The sequence below is a fragment of the Hyla sarda genome, unplaced genomic scaffold (assembly GCF_029499605.1).
Source record: "Hyla sarda isolate aHylSar1 unplaced genomic scaffold, aHylSar1.hap1 scaffold_172, whole genome shotgun sequence".
NCBI lineage: Eukaryota > Metazoa > Chordata > Amphibia > Anura > Hylidae > Hyla > Hyla sarda.
In genome coordinates, this window is record NW_026608360.1 from 270,339 (window position 1) to 293,921 (window position 23,583).

Consider the following 23,583-nt stretch of genomic DNA (forward strand, 5'->3'; position numbering starts at 1 on the left):
GCCAAATAGGTTAGCTGTGGGTCTAATTTTAATAAAATAGATCGTCTTCTCTCTATACAGAAGGCCTCATTTATGCTACCGAACAAGCAAATAGTCCTTTGTATCCATCCCCTAAGGGAGTCATTGTTAATAGGGTTGCCAGTTTTAAATGCCTCTTTGGACATTTCCATAATACGAGTCAATGGGCCCAGTAAATCTAAGAACTTATCCTGACACAGTTTAAAACTGCGGTCAATTCCTTTAATAGGATTTTTTCCCGATTTTTGTATGAATCTAGATAAAATAGGATCAATATCGGGAGTAGCTGAGGAAGCTGTGGATAAAGTGGGACGTGGGCACTCGGCCCTAAGTTTATTCCTGGCTTTATTGTCCATGTTTTTACGTAGCCAGAGACAAATAAATTTGTCTACCTCAGCAGATGGGGTCCACTCTCCGGATCTGGGGTGAACTATTTGGGAGGGATCAAAGTAAGGAATGCCTTGACTATCTACCACCTTAGAACTAGAAGGTGTACTGTCATCACAATAAACATCACCCTCAATTTCAGTAGGTAAGTATGAGGGGTCATTTCCATCCGTAAAATCGGAGTCATCAACAAGTTCACCATCATCTCGTTCTCCATTATAATATTCATAGGTTTCATCGTAAACATATTCCTCAGATATAGGTATATCAGATGTAATATTAACCCGTGTATCATTATACTCCTCCCGGGTAGAGGGTCCTGGATGTTGTGTGGTAACATCAGTATGACTGCACTTTTTAAGCAGATTATCATCATCATTTTGACCTTTTTCTTTGAAAATAGTTTTTCTATGTTTTTTAGGTAATAGGTCATCATGGGAAGAAAGTCTCTTTTTTGTATGACTATGGGAACTCAGGGATTGGTGTGCCAGTTGTGCTGAAGATTGAGATATCGCTCTGGCTACAGAGTCTGCAATGGTTTCTTGAACCGCTGCCATGGCATTATTAACGGCAGTGTGCACAGATCTAGAGACTGAATGGTCCACCAATAATTGTAGTTGGTCATTGAAAATAATGTCAGAATTAGAGGACTTTTGCTGTTCAGTAGACATAGTGAAATAGTAGGGCACTTAGTATAATTATTTCCAAAATTAATATATGTTGAAATTAATATATGTGAATATCCAGGAAATAATTAATTAAATATATATAAGTAAATTGTAATACTGTAGTCCTAAAAAGGACAAGATAAGACAGAAACCCCCGAGAATAAAGTAAAAATTATTATTCTAAAGACAGTATATCACTATTGTGAGGAGAAGTGTCACAGGGAGGATTCCTGTCAGGCGAGCAGCGCGCGTCTGACAGGAACGGCTCGAGCGCAGCAAGTGAGAACCACTTGCGCCGAGTTCTCGCGAGACTTAGAAGCAGTCTCGTACAGGGGAAACTGAGGAGGTGCGCGATGTATTAATGGCCGCCGGAGAGTAGCGGGACCACAAGAGCGCACGACAAAGGTAATGTATAGTCAAATTAACCGGAAAGTTAAGATAAAGAAAATAAAAATGAATGTTTAAATCTATACCCGCAGCCGGACAAGGGATAGTAATGGCGTAAGACAGGAAAGATAGATAGACAGAGAATACAGTAGTAATGGAAGGAAAATATCTACTAGAATATATAATTGTATGTTATAAAATTGAATGTACACAGTGATACTTATCTGGCTGCAAGCAGCAAAGAAGAGGAAGAATATGCTTTACCTGAACCTTATATATGGGATCCTGTATTCTCATTGGTTACATTTATCTAGCAAGTTAGGTGGTCACACCTGTACGTTTCACATTGTGTGTAAAGTTTTTTCTTGTGGAATTTAACTGTTTATGGGCTGCTATATGTCTGCAGTAAAGAAGAACAATGCATATAATGCGAGCCTCCTGTCTTGTTATAAAATCTCCTGTTGCTTCTATGAAGGCCATAATAGACGACATCACCAAACAGCTCCATAGTCACATACACAGCAAAGGAGAGATGTTGTTTACACCTAGTGATGTCAGTGGTATTGAGTGACATCACAGCACAGTGCTAAGGCTCCTGGGCCTGGACACAGCAGCGGCTGCAATATCTCAACGGAGAATACGTTTATATATATGTGTGTGTGTGCGCGTATATATATATATATATATATATATATATATATATATATATTTCTCCGCCGAAATCACTTTTAAACCCATTTCCACCTTTTTTTCCCTTCTCTTCCTCTTACTTTTTTTTCACGTTTTTTTACGTTTTTCTCCTTTTCGCCTCTTTTCTGGGCGTATTATTCTTCTTTTTCTTCTTTTTTTTCGTCTAATGCATACCCCATCAGTGCAGCAATGCTTATTCAATACCGCCAGCAGATGGAGACACTGGGGGATAATTTTCTAAGGATTTATACTGATTTTTCCTGTCTGAATTTGTCGCACAGAAAGTTGCAGGCCAAATATGTGTGACATTTCTGCGACTTTAGCTTCTAGAGCATTTTTACAACATTATACATAGGTGCTGAATACATAAAAAGCGACTGTTCAGCGACAGACAAGTCGCATCGGCTGAAAGTAGGCCAGAATGTCAGTCCATGTTGGAGCAGGTTTAGATACAGTCTAAAGTATAGATCTCAAAGTCTGTGCACAGAATTTAGCAAGGGCCTCGCACCTTCTGATGCATCAGGTAGGTGCACAATAGCATAGCCTAACCCTCTGTACTTTGGTCTATATTGATGCGGGACATAGACAGCCAGCTGATGACCAATCCATTAGTGCAATGGATGGCTGGAAGCATTTGTCTTTGCCTTTGCAATACCACAGAAGCAATGCATGGTCAATGTACAGCAATGACACACCTGTGTGAACAGCCAGGAGACCCTCCCCCCCCCGATGTTATGTTACATAGTTACATAGTTAGTACGGTCGAGAAAAGACATATGTCCATCAAGTTCAACCAGGGAATTAAGGGGTAGGGGTGTGGCGCGATATTGGGGAAGGGATGAGATTTTATATTTCTTCATAAGCATTAATCTTATTTTGTCAATTAGGAACATTCAGCACCCACCCGCTATCAAGGCAGCTGCCTATCATGTCATGCCCTACCTGCACAGGTGTGCTGGCTACTCAAATGATCCAATTAAGGAGGCCATTTAGTCAGCAGCAGCAGAAGTCCTGTGCCTGGACGCTCCAACAGCGGCCAGACACAAGCAGAAGCAGAAGCAGCAGAAGCAGCAGCAGCACCACCTTTTGTTTTTTGGCTGCAGCAGCAGCAAGGCCCACAGGGCTGGCTAGCTGGCTAGCCAGCAAGCAGGTAGCAATGAAAGTAGGAATCTTTCTTTTTAACCCTGTAAGTGGGTGGTGCACTGTACCCGAAGATACTGCCATATCGGGTCAATGCATAGGGCGACGGAAGCAAGCTTCGAAATCGGCCCCCGTTCTCAAAAATCCATTTAATATATGGTCCCCAGATAGGGGACGTATCAGATATTAAACTGATAAGAACAGATACTACACTTGATCTTAGCCAAAAGGCCGAGAAGCGATAACCGTGAAAGGGGCGGGCCCAACAAGGTGCCCTTCATGGGCACTATCACTGCTTGCTGTCAGGGAGGCTGCCAGACAATTTTCCATGCACACTCTGGGCTGGGGGGCAGTCAACCACCAGTACACACAGCAGAACCTAAACCCATACCATTATTGCTAAGCAGCAAGACAGGGGCCCATTGCACTCCCACGGGGCCTTTTTAAATGCAATCCATAACCCGGATTTGCCAGGAACCCTTCTTACTTCTCCTACTTGCATGTGACACTGGGCTTAGGATCTGCATAGGAAACACACACACAAGCACACACCTACCTTTGTTGCCTGCAGATGCCTCCTTGGCTGTCCCCAAACGGTATCAAACCAACACCCACGGGAAGCTGTAAGCATAGAGGACATGCCTGCACCCCATTGGACTTACCTGTGTGGGTTAAACCCGGGTTATTTGACAACCTATGGCGGTGATGGTTCTGCTCAGGCAGAGCAGTGCTGATGCTCCTCATAAAGCTGTCGCTGCTGTGAAGGTTCTAGGTGACATCACAAATCCCTATGGTTACATACACAACAAAGCTGGGTTGTTGTTGTTTACACTCTGCAAGGCCTGTGGAAGTGAGTGACATCATAGCACTGTAGTTCTGAGGGTTCTAGATGGATGCAACAATCTCCTGTTGCTTCTATGAAGGCCATAATAGACGACATCACCAAACAGCTCCATAGTCACATACACAGCAAAGGAGAGATGTTGTTTACACCTAGTGATGTCAGTGGTATTGAGTGACATCACAGCACAGTGCTAAGGCTCCTGGGCCTGGACACAGCAGCGGCTGCAATATCTCAACGGAGAATACGTTTATATATATGTGTGTGTGTGCGCGTATATATATATATATATATATATATATATATATATATATATTTCTCCGCCGAAATCACTTTTAAACCCATTTCCACCTTTTTTTCCCTTCTCTTCCTCTTACTTTTTTTTCACGTTTTTTTACGTTTTTCTCCTTTTCGCCTCTTTTCTGGGCGTATTATTCTTCTTTTTCTTCTTTTTTTTCGTCTAATGCATACCCCATCAGTGCAGCAATGCTTATTCAATACCGCCAGCAGATGGAGACACTGGGGGATAATTTTCTAAGGATTTATACTGATTTTTCCTGTCTGAATTTGTCGCACAGAAAGTTGCAGGCCAAATATGTGTGACATTTCTGCGACTTTAGCTTCTAGAGCATTTTTACAACATTATACATAGGTGCTGAATACATAAAAAGCGACTGTTCAGCGACAGACAAGTCGCATCGGCTGAAAGTAGGCCAGAATGTCAGTCCATGTTGGAGCAGGTTTAGATACAGTCTAAAGTATAGATCTCAAAGTCTGTGCACAGAATTTAGCAAGGGCCTCGCACCTTCTGATGCATCAGGTAGGTGCACAATAGCATAGCCTAACCCTCTGTACTTTGGTCTATATTGATGCGGGACATAGACAGCCAGCTGATGACCAATCCATTAGTGCAATGGATGGCTGGAAGCATTTGTCTTTGCCTTTGCAATACCACAGAAGCAATGCATGGTCAATGTACAGCAATGACACACCTGTGTGAACAGCCAGGAGACCCCCCCCCCCCCCCCCCCCATGTTATGTTACATAGTTACATAGTTAGTACGGTCGAAAAAAGACATATGTCCATCAAGTTCAACCAGGGAATTAAGGGGTAGGGGTGTGGCGCGATATTGGGGAAGGGATGAGATTTTATATTTCTTCATAAGCATTAATCTTATTTTGTCAATTAGGAACATTCAGCACCCACCCGCTATCAAGGCAGCTGCCTATCATGTCATGCCCTACCTGCACAGGTGTGCTGGCTACTCAAATGATCCAATTAAGGAGGCCATTTAGTCAGCAGCAGCAGAAGTCCTGTGCCTGGACGCTCCAACAGCGGCCAGACACAAGCAGAAGCAGAAGCAGCAGAAGCAGCAGCAGCACCACCTTTTGTTTTTTGGCTGCAGCAGCAGCAAGGCCCACAGGGCTGGCTAGCTGGCTAGCCAGCAAGCAGGTAGCAATGAAAGTAGGAATCTTTCTTTTTAACCCTGTAAGGGGGTGGTGCACTGTACCCGAAGATACTGCCATATCGGGTCAATGCATAGGGCGACGGAAGCAAGCTTCGAAATCGGCCCCCGTTCTCAAAAATCCATTTAATATATGGTCCCCAGATAGGGGACGTATCAGATATTAAACTGATAAGAACAGATACTACACTTGATCTTAGCCAAAAGGCCGAGAAGCGATAACCGTGAAAGGGGCGGGCCCAACAAGGTGCCCTTCATGGGCACTATCACTGCTTGCTGTCAGGGAGGCTGCCAGACAATTTTCCATGCACACTCTGGGCTGGGGGGCAGTCAACCACCAGTACACACAGCAGAACCTAAACCCATACCATTATTGCTAAGCAGCAAGACAGGGGCCCATTGCACTCCCACGGGGCCTTTTTAAATGCAATCCATAACCCGGATTTGCCAGGAACCCTTCTTACTCCTCCTACTTGCATGTGACACTGGGCTTAGGATCTGCATAGGAAACACACACACAAGCACACACCTACCTTTGTTGCCTGCAGATGCCTCCTTGGCTGTCCCCAAACGGTATCAAACCAACACCCACGGGAAGCTGTAAGCATAGAGGACATGCCTGCACCCCATTGGACTTACCTGTGTGGGTTAAACCCGGGTTATTTGACAACCTATGGCGGTGATGGTTCTGCTCAGGCAGAGCAGTGCTGATGCTCCTCATAAAGCTGTCGCTGCTGTGAAGGTTCTAGGTGACATCACAAATCCCTATGGTTACATACACAACAAAGCTGGGTTGTTGTTGTTTACACTCTGCAAGGCCTGTGGAAGTGAGTGACATCATAGCACTGTAGTTCTGAGGGTTCTAGATGGATGCAACAATCTCCTGTTGCTTCTATGAAGGCCATAATAGACGACATCACCAAACAGCTCCATAGTCACATACACAGCAAAGGAGAGATGTTGTTTACACCTAGTGATGTCAGTGGTATTGAGTGACATCACAGCACAGTGCTAAGGCTCCTGGGCCTGGACACAGCAGCGGCTGCAATATCTCAACGGAGAATACGTTTATATATATGTGTGTGTGTGCGCGTATATATATATATATATATATATTTATATATATATATATATATATATATATATATTTCTCCGCCGAAATCACTTTTAAACCCATTTCCACCTTTTTTTCCCTTCTCTTCCTCTTACTTTTTTTTCACGTTTTTTTACGTTTTTCTCCTTTTCGCCTCTTTTCTGGGCGTATTATTCTTCTTTTTCTTCTTTTTTTTCGTCTAATGCATACCCCATCAGTGCAGCAATGCTTATTCAATACCGCCAGCAGATGGAGACACTGGGGGATAATTTTCTAAGGATTTATACTGATTTTTCCTGTCTGAATTTGTCGCACAGAAAGTTGCAGGCCAAATATGTGTGACATTTCTGCGACTTTAGCTTCTAGAGCATTTTTACAACATTATACATAGGTGCTGAATACATAAAAAGCGACTGTTCAGCGACAGACAAGTCGCATCGGCTGAAAGTAGGCCAGAATGTCAGTCCATGTTGGAGCAGGTTTAGATACAGTCTAAAGTATAGATCTCAAAGTCTGTGCACAGAATTTAGCAAGGGCCTCGCACCTTCTGATGCATCAGGTAGGTGCACAATAGCATAGCCTAACCCTCTGTACTTTGGTCTATATTGATGCGGGACATAGACAGCCAGCTGATGACCAATCCATTAGTGCAATGGATGGCTGGAAGCATTTGTCTTTGCCTTTGCAATACCACAGAAGCAATGCATGGTCAATGTACAGCAATGACACACCTGTGTGAACAGCCAGGAGACCCCCCCCCCCCCCCCCCCCAAGTTATGTTACATAGTTACATAGTTAGTACGGTCGAAAAAAGACATATGTCCATCAAGTTCAACCAGGGAATTAAGGGGTAGGGGTGTGGCGCGATATTGGGGAAGGGATGAGATTTTATATTTCTTCATAAGCATTAATCTTATTTTGTCAATTAGGAACATTCAGCACCCACCCGCTATCAAGGCAGCTGCCTATCATGTCATGCCCTACCTGCACAGGTGTGCTGGCTACTCAAATGATCCAATTAAGGAGGCCATTTAGTCAGCAGCAGCAGAAGTCCTGTGCCTGGACGCTCCAACAGCGGCCAGACACAAGCAGAAGCAGAAGCAGCAGAAGCAGCAGCAGCACCACCTTTTGTTTTTTGGCTGCAGCAGCAGCAAGGCCCACAGGGCTGGCTAGCTGGCTAGCCAGCAAGCAGGTAGCAATGAAAGTAGGAATCTTTCTTTTTAACCCTGTAAGGGGGTGGTGCACTGTACCCGAAGATACTGCCATATCGGGTCAATGCATAGGGCGACGGAAGCAAGCTTCGAAATCGGCCCCCGTTCTCAAAAATCCATTTAATATATGGTCCCCAGATAGGGGACGTATCAGATATTAAACTGATAAGAACAGATACTACACTTGATCTTAGCCAAAAGGCCGAGAAGCGATAACCGTGAAAGGGGCGGGCCCAACAAGGTGCCCTTCATGGGCACTATCACTGCTTGCTGTCAGGGAGGCTGCCAGACAATTTTCCATGCACACTCTGGGCTGGGGGGCAGTCAACCACCAGTACACACAGCAGAACCTAAACCCATACCATTATTGCTAAGCAGCAAGACAGGGGCCCATTGCACTCCCACGGGGCCTTTTTAAATGCAATCCATAACCCGGATTTGCCAGGAACCCTTCTTACTCCTCCTACTTGCATGTGACACTGGGCTTAGGATCTGCATAGGAAACACACACACAAGCACACACCTACCTTTGTTGCCTGCAGATGCCTCCTTGGCTGTCCCCAAACGGTATCAAACCAACACCCACGGGAAGCTGTAAGCATAGAGGACATGCCTGCACCCCATTGGACTTACCTGTGTGGGTTAAACCCGGGTTATTTGACAACCTATGGCGGTGATGGTTCTGCTCAGGCAGAGCAGTGCTGATGCTCCTCATAAAGCTGTCGCTGCTGTGAAGGTTCTAGGTGACATCACAAATCCCTATGGTTACATACACAACAAAGCTGGGTTGTTGTTGTTTACACTCTGCAAGGCCTGTGGAAGTGAGTGACATCATAGCACTGTAGTTCTGAGGGTTCTAGATGGATGCAACAATCTCCTGTTGCTTCTATGAAGGCCATAATAGACGACATCACCAAACAGCTCCATAGTCACATACACAGCAAAGGAGAGATGTTGTTTACACCTAGTGATGTCAGTGGTATTGAGTGACATCACAGCACAGTGCTAAGGCTCCTGGGCCTGGACACAGCAGCGGCTGCAATATCTCAACGGAGAATACGTTTATATATATGTGTGTGTGTGCGCGTATATATATATATATATATATATATATATATATATATTTCTCCGCCGAAATCACTTTTAAACCCATTTCCACCTTTTTTTCCCTTCTCTTCCTCTTACTTTTTTTTCACGTTTTTTTACGTTTTTCTCCTTTTCGCCTCTTTTCTGGGCGTATTATTCTTCTTTTTCTTCTTTTTTTTCGTCTAATGCATACCCCATCAGTGCAGCAATGCTTATTCAATACCGCCAGCAGATGGAGACACTGGGGGATAATTTTCTAAGGATTTATACTGATTTTTCCTGTCTGAATTTGTCGCACAGAAAGTTGCAGGCCAAATATGTGTGACATTTCTGCGACTTTAGCTTCTAGAGCATTTTTACAACATTATACATAGGTGCTGAATACATAAAAAGCGACTGTTCAGCGACAGACAAGTCGCATCGGCTGAAAGTAGGCCAGAATGTCAGTCCATGTTGGAGCAGGTTTAGATACAGTCTAAAGTATAGATCTCAAAGTCTGTGCACAGAATTTAGCAAGGGCCTCGCACCTTCTGATGCATCAGGTAGGTGCACAATAGCATAGCCTAACCCTCTGTACTTTGGTCTATATTGATGCGGGACATAGACAGCCAGCTGATGACCAATCCATTAGTGCAATGGATGGCTGGAAGCATTTGTCTTTGCCTTTGCAATACCACAGAAGCAATGCATGGTCAATGTACAGCAATGACACACCTGTGTGAACAGCCAGGAGACCCCCCCCCCCCATGTTATGTTACATAGTTACATAGTTAGTACGGTCGAAAAAAGACATATGTCCATCAAGTTCAACCAGGGAATTAAGGGGTAGGGGTGTGGCGCGATATTGGGGAAGGGATGAGATTTTATATTTCTTCATAAGCATTAATCTTATTTTGTCAATTAGGAACATTCAGCACCCACCCGCTATCAAGGCAGCTGCCTATCATGTCATGCCCTACCTGCACAGGTGTGCTGGCTACTCAAATGATCCAATTAAGGAGGCCATTTAGTCAGCAGCAGCAGAAGTCCTGTGCCTGGACGCTCCAACAGCGGCCAGACACAAGCAGAAGCAGAAGCAGCAGAAGCAGCAGCAGCACCACCTTTTGTTTTTTGGCTGCAGCAGCAGCAAGGCCCACAGGGCTGGCTAGCTGGCTAGCCAGCAAGCAGGTAGCAATGAAAGTAGGAATCTTTCTTTTTAACCCTGTAAGGGGGTGGTGCACTGTACCCGAAGATACTGCCATATCGGGTCAATGCATAGGGCGACGGAAGCAAGCTTCGAAATTGGCCCCCGTTCTCAAAAATCCATTTAATATATGGTCCCCAGATAGGGGACGTATCAGATATTAAACTGATAAGAACAGATACTACACTTGATCTTAGCCAAAAGGCCGAGAAGCGATAACCGTGAAAGGGGCGGGCCCAACAAGGTGCCCTTCATGGGCACTATCACTGCTTGCTGTCAGGGAGGCTGCCAGACAATTTTCCATGCACACTCTGGGCTGGGGGGCAGTCAACCACCAGTACACACAGCAGAACCTAAACCCATACCATTATTGCTAAGCAGCAAGACAGGGGCCCATTGCACTCCCACGGGGCCTTTTTAAATGCAATCCATAACCCGGATTTGCCAGGAACCCTTCTTACTCCTCCTACTTGCATGTGACACTGGGCTTAGGATCTGCATAGGAAACACACACACAAGCACACACCTACCTTTGTTGCCTGCAGATGCCTCCTTGGCTGTCCCCAAACGGTATCAAACCAACACCCACGGGAAGCTGTAAGCATAGAGGACATGCCTGCACCCCATTGGACTTACCTGTGTGGGTTAAACCCGGGTTATTTGACAACCTATGGCGGTGATGGTTCTGCTCAGGCAGAGCAGTGCTGATGCTCCTCATAAAGCTGTCGCTGCTGTGAAGGTTCTAGGTGACATCACAAATCCCTATGGTTACATACACAACAAAGCTGGGTTGTTGTTGTTTACACTCTGCAAGGCCTGTGGAAGTGAGTGACATCATAGCACTGTAGTTCTGAGGGTTCTAGATGGATGCAACAATCTCCTGTTGCTTCTATGAAGGCCATAATAGACGACATCACCAAACAGCTCCATAGTCACATACACAGCAAAGGAGAGATGTTGTTTACACCTAGTGATGTCAGTGGTATTGAGTGACATCACAGCACAGTGCTAAGGCTCCTGGGCCTGGACACAGCAGCGGCTGCAATATCTCAACGGAGAATACGTTTATATATATGTGTGTGTGTGCGCGTATATATATATATATATATATATATATATATATATATTTCTCCGCCGAAATCACTTTTAAACCCATTTCCACCTTTTTTTCCCTTCTCTTCCTCTTACTTTTTTTTCACGTTTTTTTACGTTTTTCTCCTTTTCGCCTCTTTTCTGGGCGTATTATTCTTCTTTTTCTTCTTTTTTTTCGTCTAATGCATACCCCATCAGTGCAGCAATGCTTATTCAATACCGCCAGCAGATGGAGACACTGGGGGATAATTTTCTAAGGATTTATACTGATTTTTCCTGTCTGAATTTGTCGCACAGAAAGTTGCAGGCCAAATATGTGTGACATTTCTGCGACTTTAGCTTCTAGAGCATTTTTACAACATTATACATAGGTGCTGAATACATAAAAAGCGACTGTTCAGCGACAGACAAGTCGCATCGGCTGAAAGTAGGCCAGAATGTCAGTCCATGTTGGAGCAGGTTTAGATACAGTCTAAAGTATAGATCTCAAAGTCTGTGCACAGAATTTAGCAAGGGCCTCGCACCTTCTGATGCATCAGGTAGGTGCACAATAGCATAGCCTAACCCTCTGTACTTTGGTCTATATTGATGCGGGACATAGACAGCCAGCTGATGACCAATCCATTAGTGCAATGGATGGCTGGAAGCATTTGTCTTTGCCTTTGCAATACCACAGAAGCAATGCATGGTCAATGTACAGCAATGACACACCTGTGTGAACAGCCAGGAGACCCCCCCCCCCCCCCATGTTATGTTACATAGTTACATAGTTAGTACGGTCGAAAAAAGACATATGTCCATCAAGTTCAACCAGGGAATTAAGGGGTAGGGGTGTGGCGCGATATTGGGGAAGGGATGAGATTTTATATTTCTTCATAAGCATTAATCTTATTTTGTCAATTAGGAACATTCAGCACCCACCCGCTATCAAGGCAGCTGCCTATCATGTCATGCCCTACCTGCACAGGTGTGCTGGCTACTCAAATGATCCAATTAAGGAGGCCATTTAGTCAGCAGCAGCAGAAGTCCTGTGCCTGGACGCTCCAACAGCGGCCAGACACAAGCAGAAGCAGAAGCAGCAGAAGCAGCAGCAGCACCACCTTTTGTTTTTTGGCTGCAGCAGCAGCAAGGCCCACAGGGCTGGCTAGCTGGCTAGCCAGCAAGCAGGTAGCAATGAAAGTAGGAATCTTTCTTTTTAACCCTGTAAGGGGGTGGTGCACTGTACCCGAAGATACTGCCATATCGGGTCAATGCATAGGGCGACGGAAGCAAGCTTCGAAATCGGCCCCCGTTCTCAAAAATCCATTTAATATATGGTCCCCAGATAGGGGACGTATCAGATATTAAACTGATAAGAACAGATACTACACTTGATCTTAGCCAAAAGGCCGAGAAGCGATAACCGTGAAAGGGGCGGGCCCAACAAGGTGCCCTTCATGGGCACTATCACTGCTTGCTGTCAGGGAGGCTGCCAGACAATTTTCCATGCACACTCTGGGCTGGGGGGCAGTCAACCACCAGTACACACAGCAGAACCTAAACCCATACCATTATTGCTAAGCAGCAAGACAGGGGCCCATTGCACTCCCACGGGGCCTTTTTAAATGCAATCCATAACCCGGATTTGCCAGGAACCCTTCTTACTCCTCCTACTTGCATGTGACACTGGGCTTAGGATTAGTGTTGAGCGGCATAGGCCATATTCGATTTCGTGAATATTCGCGAATATATGGACGAATATTCGTCATATTCGCGAATATTCGCATATTCGTAATGTTCTCGTTTTATTTTCGCATATGCGTATATTCGTATGTGCGAAAATCAACATATGCGAAAATTTGCATATACAAAAATCAACATAAGCGAAAATTCGCATATGCGAAAATTAGCATATGCAAATTTTCACATATGCGAAAATTCGCACGCCAGTCTCACACAGTAGTATTAGAGCCTTCTTACACCACACAAGCTGGAAGCAGAGAGGGATGATCACTGTGATGTGTACTGTGAAAAAAAAAAAAAAAAAAAAAAAAAAGAATATTCGTAATTACGAATATATAGCGCTATATTCGCGAATATTCGCGAATTCGCGAATATGCGATATTCGCGAATAAAATTCGAATTGCGAATATTCGAGAGCAACACTACTTAGGATCTGCATAGGAAACACACACACAAGCACACACCTACCTTTGTTGCCTGCAGATGCCTCCTTGGCTGTCCCCAAACGGTATCAAACCAACACCCACGGGAAGCTGTAAGCATAGAGGACATGCCTGCACCCCATTGGACTTACCTGTGTGGGTTAAACCCGGGTTATTTGACAACCTATGGCGGTGATGGTTCTGCTCAGGCAGAGCAGTGCTGATGCTCCTCATAAAGCTGTCGCTGCTGTGAAGGTTCTAGGTGACATCACAAATCCCTATGGTTACATACACAACAAAGCTGGGTTGTTGTTGTTTACACTCTGCAAGGCCTGTGGAAGTGAGTGACATCATAGCACTGTAGTTCTGAGGGTTCTAGATGGATGCAACAATCTCCTGTTGCTTCTATGAAGGCCATAATAGACGACATCACCAAACAGCTCCATAGTCACATACACAGCAAAGGAGAGATGTTGTTTACACCTAGTGATGTCAGTGGTATTGAGTGACATCACAGCACAGTGCTAAGGCTCCTGGGCCTGGACACAGCAGCGGCTGCAATATCTCAACGGAGAATACGTTTATATATATGTGTGTGTGTGCGCGTATATATATATATATATATATATATATATATATATATATATTTCTCCGCCGAAATCACTTTTAAACCCATTTCCACCTTTTTTTCCCTTCTCTTCCTCTTACTTTTTTTTCACGTTTTTTTACGTTTTTCTCCTTTTCGCCTCTTTTCTGGGCGTATTATTCTTCTTTTTCTTCTTTTTTTTCGTCTAATGCATACCCCATCAGTGCAGCAATGCTTATTCAATACCGCCAGCAGATGGAGACACTGGGGGATAATTTTCTAAGGATTTATACTGATTTTTCCTGTCTGAATTTGTCGCACAGAAAGTTGCAGGCCAAATATGTGTGACATTTCTGCGACTTTAGCTTCTAGAGCATTTTTACAACATTATACATAGGTGCTGAATACATAAAAAGCGACTGTTCAGCGACAGACAAGTCGCATCGGCTGAAAGTAGGCCAGAATGTCAGTCCATGTTGGAGCAGGTTTAGATACAGTCTAAAGTATAGATCTCAAAGTCTGTGCACAGAATTTAGCAAGGGCCTCGCACCTTCTGATGCATCAGGTAGGTGCACAATAGCATAGCCTAACCCTCTGTACTTTGGTCTATATTGATGCGGGACATAGACAGCCAGCTGATGACCAATCCATTAGTGCAATGGATGGCTGGAAGCATTTGTCTTTGCCTTTGCAATACCACAGAAGCAATGCATGGTCAATGTACAGCAATGACACACCTGTGTGAACAGCCAGGAGACCCCACCCCCCCCATGTTATGTTACATAGTTACATAGTTAGTACGGTCGAAAAAAGACATATGTCCATCAAGTTCAACCAGGGAATTAAGGGGTAGGGGTGTGGCGCGATATTGGGGAAGGGATGAGATTTTATATTTCTTCATAAGCATTAATCTTATTTTGTCAATTAGGAACATTCAGCACCCACCCGCTATCAAGGCAGCTGCCTATCATGTCATGCCCTACCTGCACAGGTGTGCTGGCTACTCAAATGATCCAATTAAGGAGGCCATTTAGTCAGCAGCAGCAGAAGTCCTGTGCCTGGACGCTCCAACAGCGGCCAGACACAAGCAGAAGCAGAAGCAGCAGAAGCAGCAGCAGCACCACCTTTTGTTTTTTGGCTGCAGCAGCAGCAAGGCCCACAGGGCTGGCTAGCTGGCTAGCCAGCAAGCAGGTAGCAATGAAAGTAGGAATCTTTCTTTTTAACCCTGTAAGGGGGTGGTGCACTGTACCCGAAGATACTGCCATATCGGGTCAATGCATAGGGCGACGGAAGCAAGCTTCGAAATCGGCCCCCGTTCTCAAAAATCCATTTAATATATGGTCCCCAGATAGGGGCGTATCAGATATTAAACTGATAAGAACAGATTTTTCTAAAGCCGAGGAACGTGCTTTCGATTCACCCAAAGTGCAAGAAAAAGTGCAAACGTGTTACACTAAAAAAACGTGCACAAAGGATGCGGTCTATCGCAAGCCCTTCTCCGATAGGAGAGAGGCCCCCCAACAAACCTTACCCTTCGCCTCCGGACCAAAAGGTACCTGCGAGGTTCCAGGTTCGATGTCCCTTTTCGCCGAAGCTACTAGGGGACCACAAATGCTCCCGGCATCCCCCTTGGCGTTAGCCAAGGTATCTGCCCGCAGAGCCGATTACGGTAGGTACCCTGCAAAAGCAGGAGTACCCGGGGTGTTTGCAGGGAGGTGCGGAACCTAATGGCCACACACACCTCCCCTAGACCGCCAGGAGGGACACCCAGAAGGGCTACCGCATCCTGACCAATCCTGTGAACACACAACACGCAAAAAGTGACACAGTGAGACAAAAAAGAAATAAATAAGTGAATGTGTGCAGATATACTGCCCGGACATCCGGCCGGATCTATAAAAATTTCTCTGATCCTAGCCAGAAGGCCGGGAATCAAGAGGTGAGTGCCACAAGGTGAAGAGATTATGGTGCCCGTGCTTCAACTCAGTGAGTCTATCCTCCCAGTGAGTTTCGGCACCTCGGGGTCACCACTCCCCGAGGCACAAAAGTACCTCGGCTCTAGACCCTCTCAGCCTCATGGCGAGACCCGGAGGGAACAGGTCACATCGGGGCAGCCGTCGAGCTGATTCCTCAGAACCAGCCCCGGAAAGCCCTGGTACACCTGCATCCTCCATGCAGCACCCATCCCCACCAGCCCCATACCGGCGTTACTGTCCACCGGCATGAAAAACTGATAAGAACAGATACTACACTTGATCTTAGCCAAAAGGCCGAGAAGCGATAACCGTGAAAGGGGCGGGCCCAACAAGGTGCCCTTCATGGGCACTATCACTGCTTGCTGTCAGGGAGGCTGCCAGACAATTTTCCATGCACACTCTGGGCTGGGGGGCAGTCAACCACCAGTACACACAGCAGAACCTAAACCCATACCATTATTGCTAAGCAGCAAGACAGGGGCCCATTGCACTCCCACGGGGCCTTTTTAAATGCAATCCATAACCCGGATTTGCCAGGAACCCTTCTTACTCCTCCTACTTGCATGTGACACTGGGCTTAGGATCTGCATAGGAAACACACACACAAGCACACACCTACCTTTGTTGCCTGCAGATGCCTCCTTGGCTGTCCCCAAACGGTATCAAACCAACACCCACGGGAAGCTGTAAGCATAGAGGACATGCCTGCACCCCATTGGACTTACCTGTGTGGGTTAAACCCGGGTTATTTGACAACCTATGGCGGTGATGGTTCTGCTCAGGCAGAGCAGTGCTGATGCTCCTCATAAAGCTGTCGCTGCTGTGAAGGTTCTAGGTGACATCACAAATCCCTATGGTTACATACACAACAAAGCTGGGTTGTTGTTGTTTACACTCTGCAAGGCCTGTGGAAGTGAGTGACATCATAGCACTGTAGTTCTGAGGGTTCTAGATGGATGCAACAATCTCCTGTTGCTTCTATGAAGGCCATAATAGACGACATCACCAAACAGCTCCATAGTCACATACACAGCAAAGGAGAGATGTTGTTTACACCTAGTGATGTCAGTGGTATTGAGTGACATCACAGCACAGTGCTAAGGCTCCTGGGCCTGGACACAGCAGCGGCTGCAATATCTCAACGGAGAATACGTTTATATATATGTGTGTGTGTGCGCGTATATATATATATATATATATATATATATATATATATATATATATTTCTCCGCCGAAATCACTTTTAAACCCATTTCCACCTTTTTTTTCCCTTCTCTTCCTCTTACTTTTTTTTCACGTTTTTTTACGTTTTTCTCCTTTTCGCCTCTTTTCTGGGCGTATTATTCTTCTTTTTCTTCTTTTTTTTCGTCTAATGCATACCCCATCAGTGCAGCAATGCTTATTCAATACCGCCAGCAGATGGAGACACTGGGGGATAATTTTCTAAGGATTTATACTGATTTTTCCTGTCTGAATTTGTCGCACAGAAAGTTGCAGGCCAAATATGTGTGACATTTCTGCGACTTTAGCTTCTAGAGCATTTTTACAACATTATACATAGGTGCTGAATACATAAAAAGCGACTGTTCAGCGACAGACAAGTCGCATCGGCTGAAAGTAGGCCAGAATGTCAGTCCATGTTGGAGCAGGTTTAGATACAGTCTAAAGTATAGATCTCAAAGTCTGTGCACAGAATTTAGCAAGGGCCTCGCACCTTCTGATGCATCAGGTAGGTGCACAATAGCATAGCCTAACCCTCTGTACTTTGGTCTATATTGATGCGGGACATAGACAGCCAGCTGATGACCAATCCATTAGTGCAATGGATGGCTGGAAGCATTTGTCTTTGCCTTTGCAATACCACAGAAGCAATGCATGGTCAATGTACAGCAATGACACACCTGTGTGAACAGCCAGGAGACCCCCCCCCCCCCATGTTATGTTACATAGTTACATAGTTAGTACGGTCGAAAAAAGACATATGTCCATCAAGTTCAACCAGGGAATTAAGGGGTAGGGGTGTGGCGCGATATTGGGGAAGGGATGAGATTTTATATTTCTTCATAAGCATTAATCTTATTTTGTCAATTAGGAACATTCAGCACCCACCCGCTATCAAGGCAGCTGCCTATCATGTCATGCCCTACCTGCACAGGTGTGCTGGCTACTCAAATGATCCAATTAAGGAGGCCATTTAGTCAGCAGCAGCAGAAGTCCTGTGCCTGGACGCTCCAACAGCGGCCAGACACAAGCAGAAGCAGAAGCAGCAGAAGCAGCAGCAGCACCACCTTTTGTTTTTTGGCTGCAGCAGCAGCAAGGCCCACAGGGCTGGCTAGCTGGCTAGCCAGCAAGCAGGTAGCAATGAAAGTAGGAATCTTTCTTTTTAACCCTGTAAGGGGGTGGTGCACTGTACCCGAAGATACTGCCATATCGGGTCAATGCATAGGGCGACGGAAGCAAGCTTCGAAATCGGCCCCCGTTCTCAAAAATCCATTTAATATATGGTCCCCAGATAGGGGACGTATCAGATATTAAACTGATAAGAACAGATTTTTTTTTTTTTTTTTTTCCTCAGTTACAGACTATTGTTTGGACGATCATCAGGTCACCTACCAAGACTCGTCACTTAAAACAATATCTGAAAAAACATCATACGGAAAAAACTAACTAAGGGAACCGAGTGCCAAGAAAAAGTGACCAAACAACAAAACAAAAAAACATGTCAAAAACAATCACAGAAATTGGTCAAAAACTTACAGCTTTCTCCTTTACGTACTTCTTATAAATGTTTCCATCGTGTATGCATCCAGATTTTCTCCGCTTCTTCTTCACCAATTCTCTTTTTGTCCAGTAGAAAGATAGTAAAAATCCTTCCTAAAAACAATCTTTTCAATTCCCTCGGAGAAATAACAACATTTTTAAAAACAAGCAAATTGCGTGAGTCCCATAAAACCTCTTTAAAAACAGAAAAAAGAATCCAATTAGTACGTGTATCTTCCTTTTTACTAAGATCTTGACCAATAAAAACTTTCTCAAAAGAAAAACTGTTATATCCAGTGAGTTGGATTAAAAACTTCTTTAAAAACATAAAAAATTCTTTTGCATAAAAACAGTCCCAATAAAGGTGCACTAAGTCTTCTCTACCTCCACAACCCTCTCTTGGGCATCTGTCACTTATTCTCAAACCTCTTCCATTTAAAAAAGATCGGGTTGGGAGGCAGCCATGAAAGGACATCCAACTAACGTCTTTTTGTCTGTTTGATAGTCCAATAACTTTAAAAAACTTCCAAATCTTCACAGACTGAGCATTAGTGCAGAATGGTACTTCATATAATGTCTCATTTTTCCTTATTTCTTGTTCTATTTTATTTTTATCAGGTTCACCTAAAGAGCTCAAACCAAATTGATCATTGAAAGACCTGAGGAGCACATAGAAGGTAGGTATCACATGTGCTATGGGTCTCCTCAAATCCCTCTCACACCAGCCCCATTTGGAAAACAACCATCCTGCAAGGTATTTACTCATGTCTGCCGCCCTATTATTGCACTGTATCAATTTAAAAATTAAAAGAAAATAGTGCACCTTTAAAAACAGATCAATGTTTGGAAAGTTATATCCGCCCAAATTCATACTCTTCATCACTTCTTCTCTTCTCATTTTCTCCATCTTAGACCCCCAGAAGAACACAAAAAGCTTCCTTGTGACTCTCCTAGTCCATAACTTCCCTGGAGGAAGCACCATAGCCGTATACAAGAGAAGCGGTAGGATTACAGACTTAATGATAAGAACTTTCCCTTTAAGTGACAAGTTCCTTAACCTCCAGAAGGATAGCTTCTTCTCAATTTTACTGTCCAAAGTCTCATAACTTTTCTTTCCTTTGAGGTCTTTATCAAATATCACTCCTAGCACTTCAATGTCTTCTTTTTCCTTAACACCATCCACTACTATATTCTCTTGGTTCCCAAAACTGCATAATTGGCACTTCCCCCAGTTCACATTCATCCCAGCCACACAACAAAAAATCCTCACATGCAAATTTACTCTGTTGAGATCTGCTTGGGATGTACAAGTAAAAACCACATCGTCCATATAACTTAAAACCTTTAACTTACTACCATCACTACCTGGAATAAAAACACCACTCACACATTTATCTTTCTGCACATTCTTCAACAGGCCCTCTATAACGCATATAAACAGAATTGGGGAGAGTGGGCATCCCTGTCTGACTCCAGACAAGACATTAAAAGCAGGCCCCACATGCCCATTTACTAAAATCTGACTTGTCACCCCATGATAAAAACTCATAATAACAGATAATAACTTTTCTGGAATACCTAAGTGTTTTAAAGCAATGAACATAAAATCATGTGCAACCTTATCATAAGCCTTTTCGAAATCTATGGACTCAACAAACAGTGCATTCTTGTTAAAGTTACTGTAATAAATAGAGTCTCTTAAAAGCAATAAATTATCTGTTATTTTTCTTTTCGGTACTGCACAAACTTGGTATTCTCCCACAAGGTGGTCCACTACATCACTCAGTCTATTAGCCACAATCTTAGCAATTATCTTGTAGTCACAATTTAATAAAGTTATAGGTCTCCAATTTTTAAGATCTCTGCCATCACCTTTTTTATGAATTAATGTTATGACCCCTTTCTTCATAGATTCAGCTAAAACACCTGAGTTAAAAACATATTGCACCACCCGTGTAAACTCTTTACTTAAAATATTCCAGAACGCGGAATAAAACTCAGTGGGGAGACCATCACAGCCTGGTGTCTTCCCTTTGGCCATCTTATCCAGGGCCTGCTTGATCTCCCCTTCACTAACATCATCAATCAAAAAATCTACTTTTTCAACAGGAACATTATTCTCCAAAATATTACAATAATCATTCATCTCCGTCTCACTGGCTCTGCTCTTATTACTAAAGAGTGTCTCATAAAATCTGCCAATCTCCTTCACCATCTCCTCTCCAAAAACTTCCCCCGTAGGGGTAAAAACAGATTTAAAAACACCTTTAGCATTAAAACATTTTTTAAAGAAATACCGTGTACACTGCTCATTTTCTTCTAGGTGCTGCACTTTAGACTTATATACAATATTCCTTCCCTTTTCCAACAACCTTTTTTTCATCTCCCCCTTCACCTTAACAATCTCATCCTCCACCTCCACACCAACACGTTTAAACTTATAGAGAGTCTCTAACCGGGATACAAGCCTTTCATCACTCCTCCTCTTCTCTTGTGCTCTCTTTATGCAAAACATCTTAAAGAAATTAGAAAACTCTCCTTTAGCCCATTCCCACCACACTAAGACATTACTAAAATCAGGTTGTTTAGAAACACAGGATAAAAAGACATGATTAAAACCAGCCATTACTTCCTCATCTTCCAATAGACTTACATTTAATTTCCAGAGCCCCCTCCCAAAATGAAGGGACTCTGTGACACTTATCTCAGCCAACACCATCTTGTGGTCTGAGAAAGTTGACATCATTTGATTGCACCGGACCACCTTAATCCCATCAGAGACCAGGATGTAATCGATCCGGGATTTACAGCGGCCACTATCTGATATGTACGTATATCTTTCATCAGTGCTAACCATCAGTCCAACATCAGTAAAATGCAAGTCTTGAATAATTTGATTTAAAACATTGGAAGTAATATCAGTTCTAACCTCAGCAGAGCTCTCACGATCATTGACGGATCTAATGCAGTTAAAATCGCCAACAATAATAGTATCTTCACGACCAGGGATAAAAAACTTAAGGGACTCTAAAAAAGACAAACGTGCTTGTTTTTCTGCTGGAGCATACACATTAAAAATTCTCATCCTCTGGCCCAAAACCTCAAAAATTAAAACAATACAACGACCAGGTACTAAAGTTTGGCAATTTAAAACTTTAATGTCCCTGTTTCGCAATAAAATCCCAACACCTTCATTTTTGTTTTCTGCACATGTGGACCAGAAGGACTGCCCACACTTCCACTCATTTGCATAAGGTGCTGACTTTATTGCACACTCCTGTAAACATATCACATCACTTCTAACATTCTCAAGAATATCAAAAATTGCAGCTCTCCTAATTTCAGACTCAATACTTCTTACATTAATAGTTGTTACAACCAAAGTCATAATAACTAGGAAAAGAAAACCAAATGCTTTAAAATCCATCTTAACTTAGAAATTAACATTTTGGCCTTCAACTTTCCTATGTAAACTTGCAAAACAATCAGGCGACCCTATGTTAGAGTCCCTGTCTATTTCATTATCACTACCAAGAACAAGGGCTTCCTGATCCTCAGACCAGCTCCCTGTCTTACACCTTTTATTCACAACCTGCACATCCTCATCTTCCTCCTCCTCTTCTTCCTTACTGCGAGAAACTCTCTGACCAGGTGTTAGAGATCTCTGAGATGACCCAACAACTTCCATTCCCTCCTCCTCCCCCACAATTGGGTTTGGACATTCAATATCATCCATAGCCTCTTCACTAGAAAGAACATCACCATACACTGTCTCAATTTTCTCCACCACTTTCACTTTTTTTGCTTTTTTCTTTTTCACCAAGGTAAATTCACCTCCCACACCTGTCTCCTCACCAGTCACAGCAGTGGAAACACCCTCCTCCCCTGACCTCTCCTGAGTGCTAATGTGCTCCACTATCACAGAACTTTCCTCAGCCACCTGTGCCACATTAACACTCACACTCACACTCTCACCAACTCCAGGAACAAACCTCCCTCCCCCTTTTTCTCTTTGTTCTCCTCTATTCCCAGCTGCATCAGCATAACTTCTCTTCTTTTTATACCACATATCACAGCCTCTTGCCAAATGTTCCTCACTTCCACAGATATCACATGTCTTCTTCTCTGTACAAATACTTGCTTCATGACCAGTTTTCCCACAATTTCTGCAACATTCTCCTTTCTCAGGGCAATAATCCTGCACATGGCCATAGGCATGGCACTTTCTACAATATTGCAACTGGCCTTCATAAAAGCAGAAACCTCTCTCTCCTCCGATAGAAAACACCTGTGGTATGCTCTTCCTTCCATCTTGCATTCCTTCATCTTTTTTAAATTTTACAATAAACTTTCTCTTACAATTAAAGTACCCAAACTTGTTCTTAAGTCTTCCTATAAATTTCACTTCCTCGCAATACCGGAACAAAAAGTTTGTAACCATTTCATCAGAAACCTTAGGATTATACATGTGGACAATTACTACCTTTGTTGTATTCATAAATAACGGTTCCACTTTAATCTTCTTCATTATAGCAGGCTCACTTTTCCTCTTCATTTCTTCAAGATCCATATAGACTCTCTGGCAAATCTCAGAACCACAAAAAGTAATATCATAAATTCCTTGCCTAGGAAAATCCTGTATAGCCAATACATTCCATACCTGTAGGTAATCAAGCTTGCGAAGAATCTCCACAACGATTTGGTCAAGTCCGATCGTCCCCCGGTGCTCGCCAGGAACGTAGATCCGCACCGTGTCCTCAAGTCCACGCGCCTTCTCGCTCATTTTTGCAGGTAAAACCCACGATCGCAGCTCAGCAACAATCCAGGGCCCCCCGTAAAGAGGGCCCCGATCACC

General features: G+C 43.8%; 7 non-coding genes and 1 pseudogene across 7 annotated transcripts; all 8 read right to left on the reverse strand.

Annotated features, from left to right (window-relative positions):
• Positions 1-3,342: 3,342 nt before the first annotated feature.
• On the reverse strand, positions 3,343-3,533 carry LOC130312556 (U2 spliceosomal RNA). The gene has a single exon (XR_008860667.1). It is a non-coding gene; the product is annotated as a U2 spliceosomal RNA (small nuclear RNA).
• Positions 3,534-5,626: 2,093 nt separating this feature from the next.
• Positions 5,627-5,817, reverse strand: LOC130312500 (U2 spliceosomal RNA). Its single transcript, XR_008860614.1, has one exon. It is a non-coding gene; the product is annotated as a U2 spliceosomal RNA (small nuclear RNA).
• A 2,107-nt stretch (positions 5,818-7,924) lies between these two features.
• Positions 7,925-8,115, reverse strand: LOC130312502 (U2 spliceosomal RNA). The gene has a single exon (XR_008860616.1). It is a non-coding gene; the product is annotated as a U2 spliceosomal RNA (small nuclear RNA).
• Positions 8,116-10,196: 2,081 nt separating this feature from the next.
• On the reverse strand, positions 10,197-10,387 carry LOC130312471 (U2 spliceosomal RNA). The gene has a single exon (XR_008860586.1). It is a non-coding gene; the product is annotated as a U2 spliceosomal RNA (small nuclear RNA).
• A 2,084-nt stretch (positions 10,388-12,471) lies between these two features.
• LOC130312503 (U2 spliceosomal RNA) lies at positions 12,472-12,662 on the reverse strand. Its single transcript, XR_008860617.1, has one exon. It is a non-coding gene; the product is annotated as a U2 spliceosomal RNA (small nuclear RNA).
• Positions 12,663-15,225: 2,563 nt separating this feature from the next.
• On the reverse strand, positions 15,226-15,431 carry LOC130312606 (U2 spliceosomal RNA; annotated as a pseudogene).
• Positions 15,432-16,086: 655 nt separating this feature from the next.
• LOC130312613 (U2 spliceosomal RNA) lies at positions 16,087-16,274 on the reverse strand. Its single transcript, XR_008860714.1, has one exon. It is a non-coding gene; the product is annotated as a U2 spliceosomal RNA (small nuclear RNA).
• Positions 16,275-18,365: 2,091 nt separating this feature from the next.
• LOC130312600 (U2 spliceosomal RNA) lies at positions 18,366-18,554 on the reverse strand. Its single transcript, XR_008860708.1, has one exon. It is a non-coding gene; the product is annotated as a U2 spliceosomal RNA (small nuclear RNA).
• Between the last annotated feature and the right edge of the window lie 5,029 nt (positions 18,555-23,583).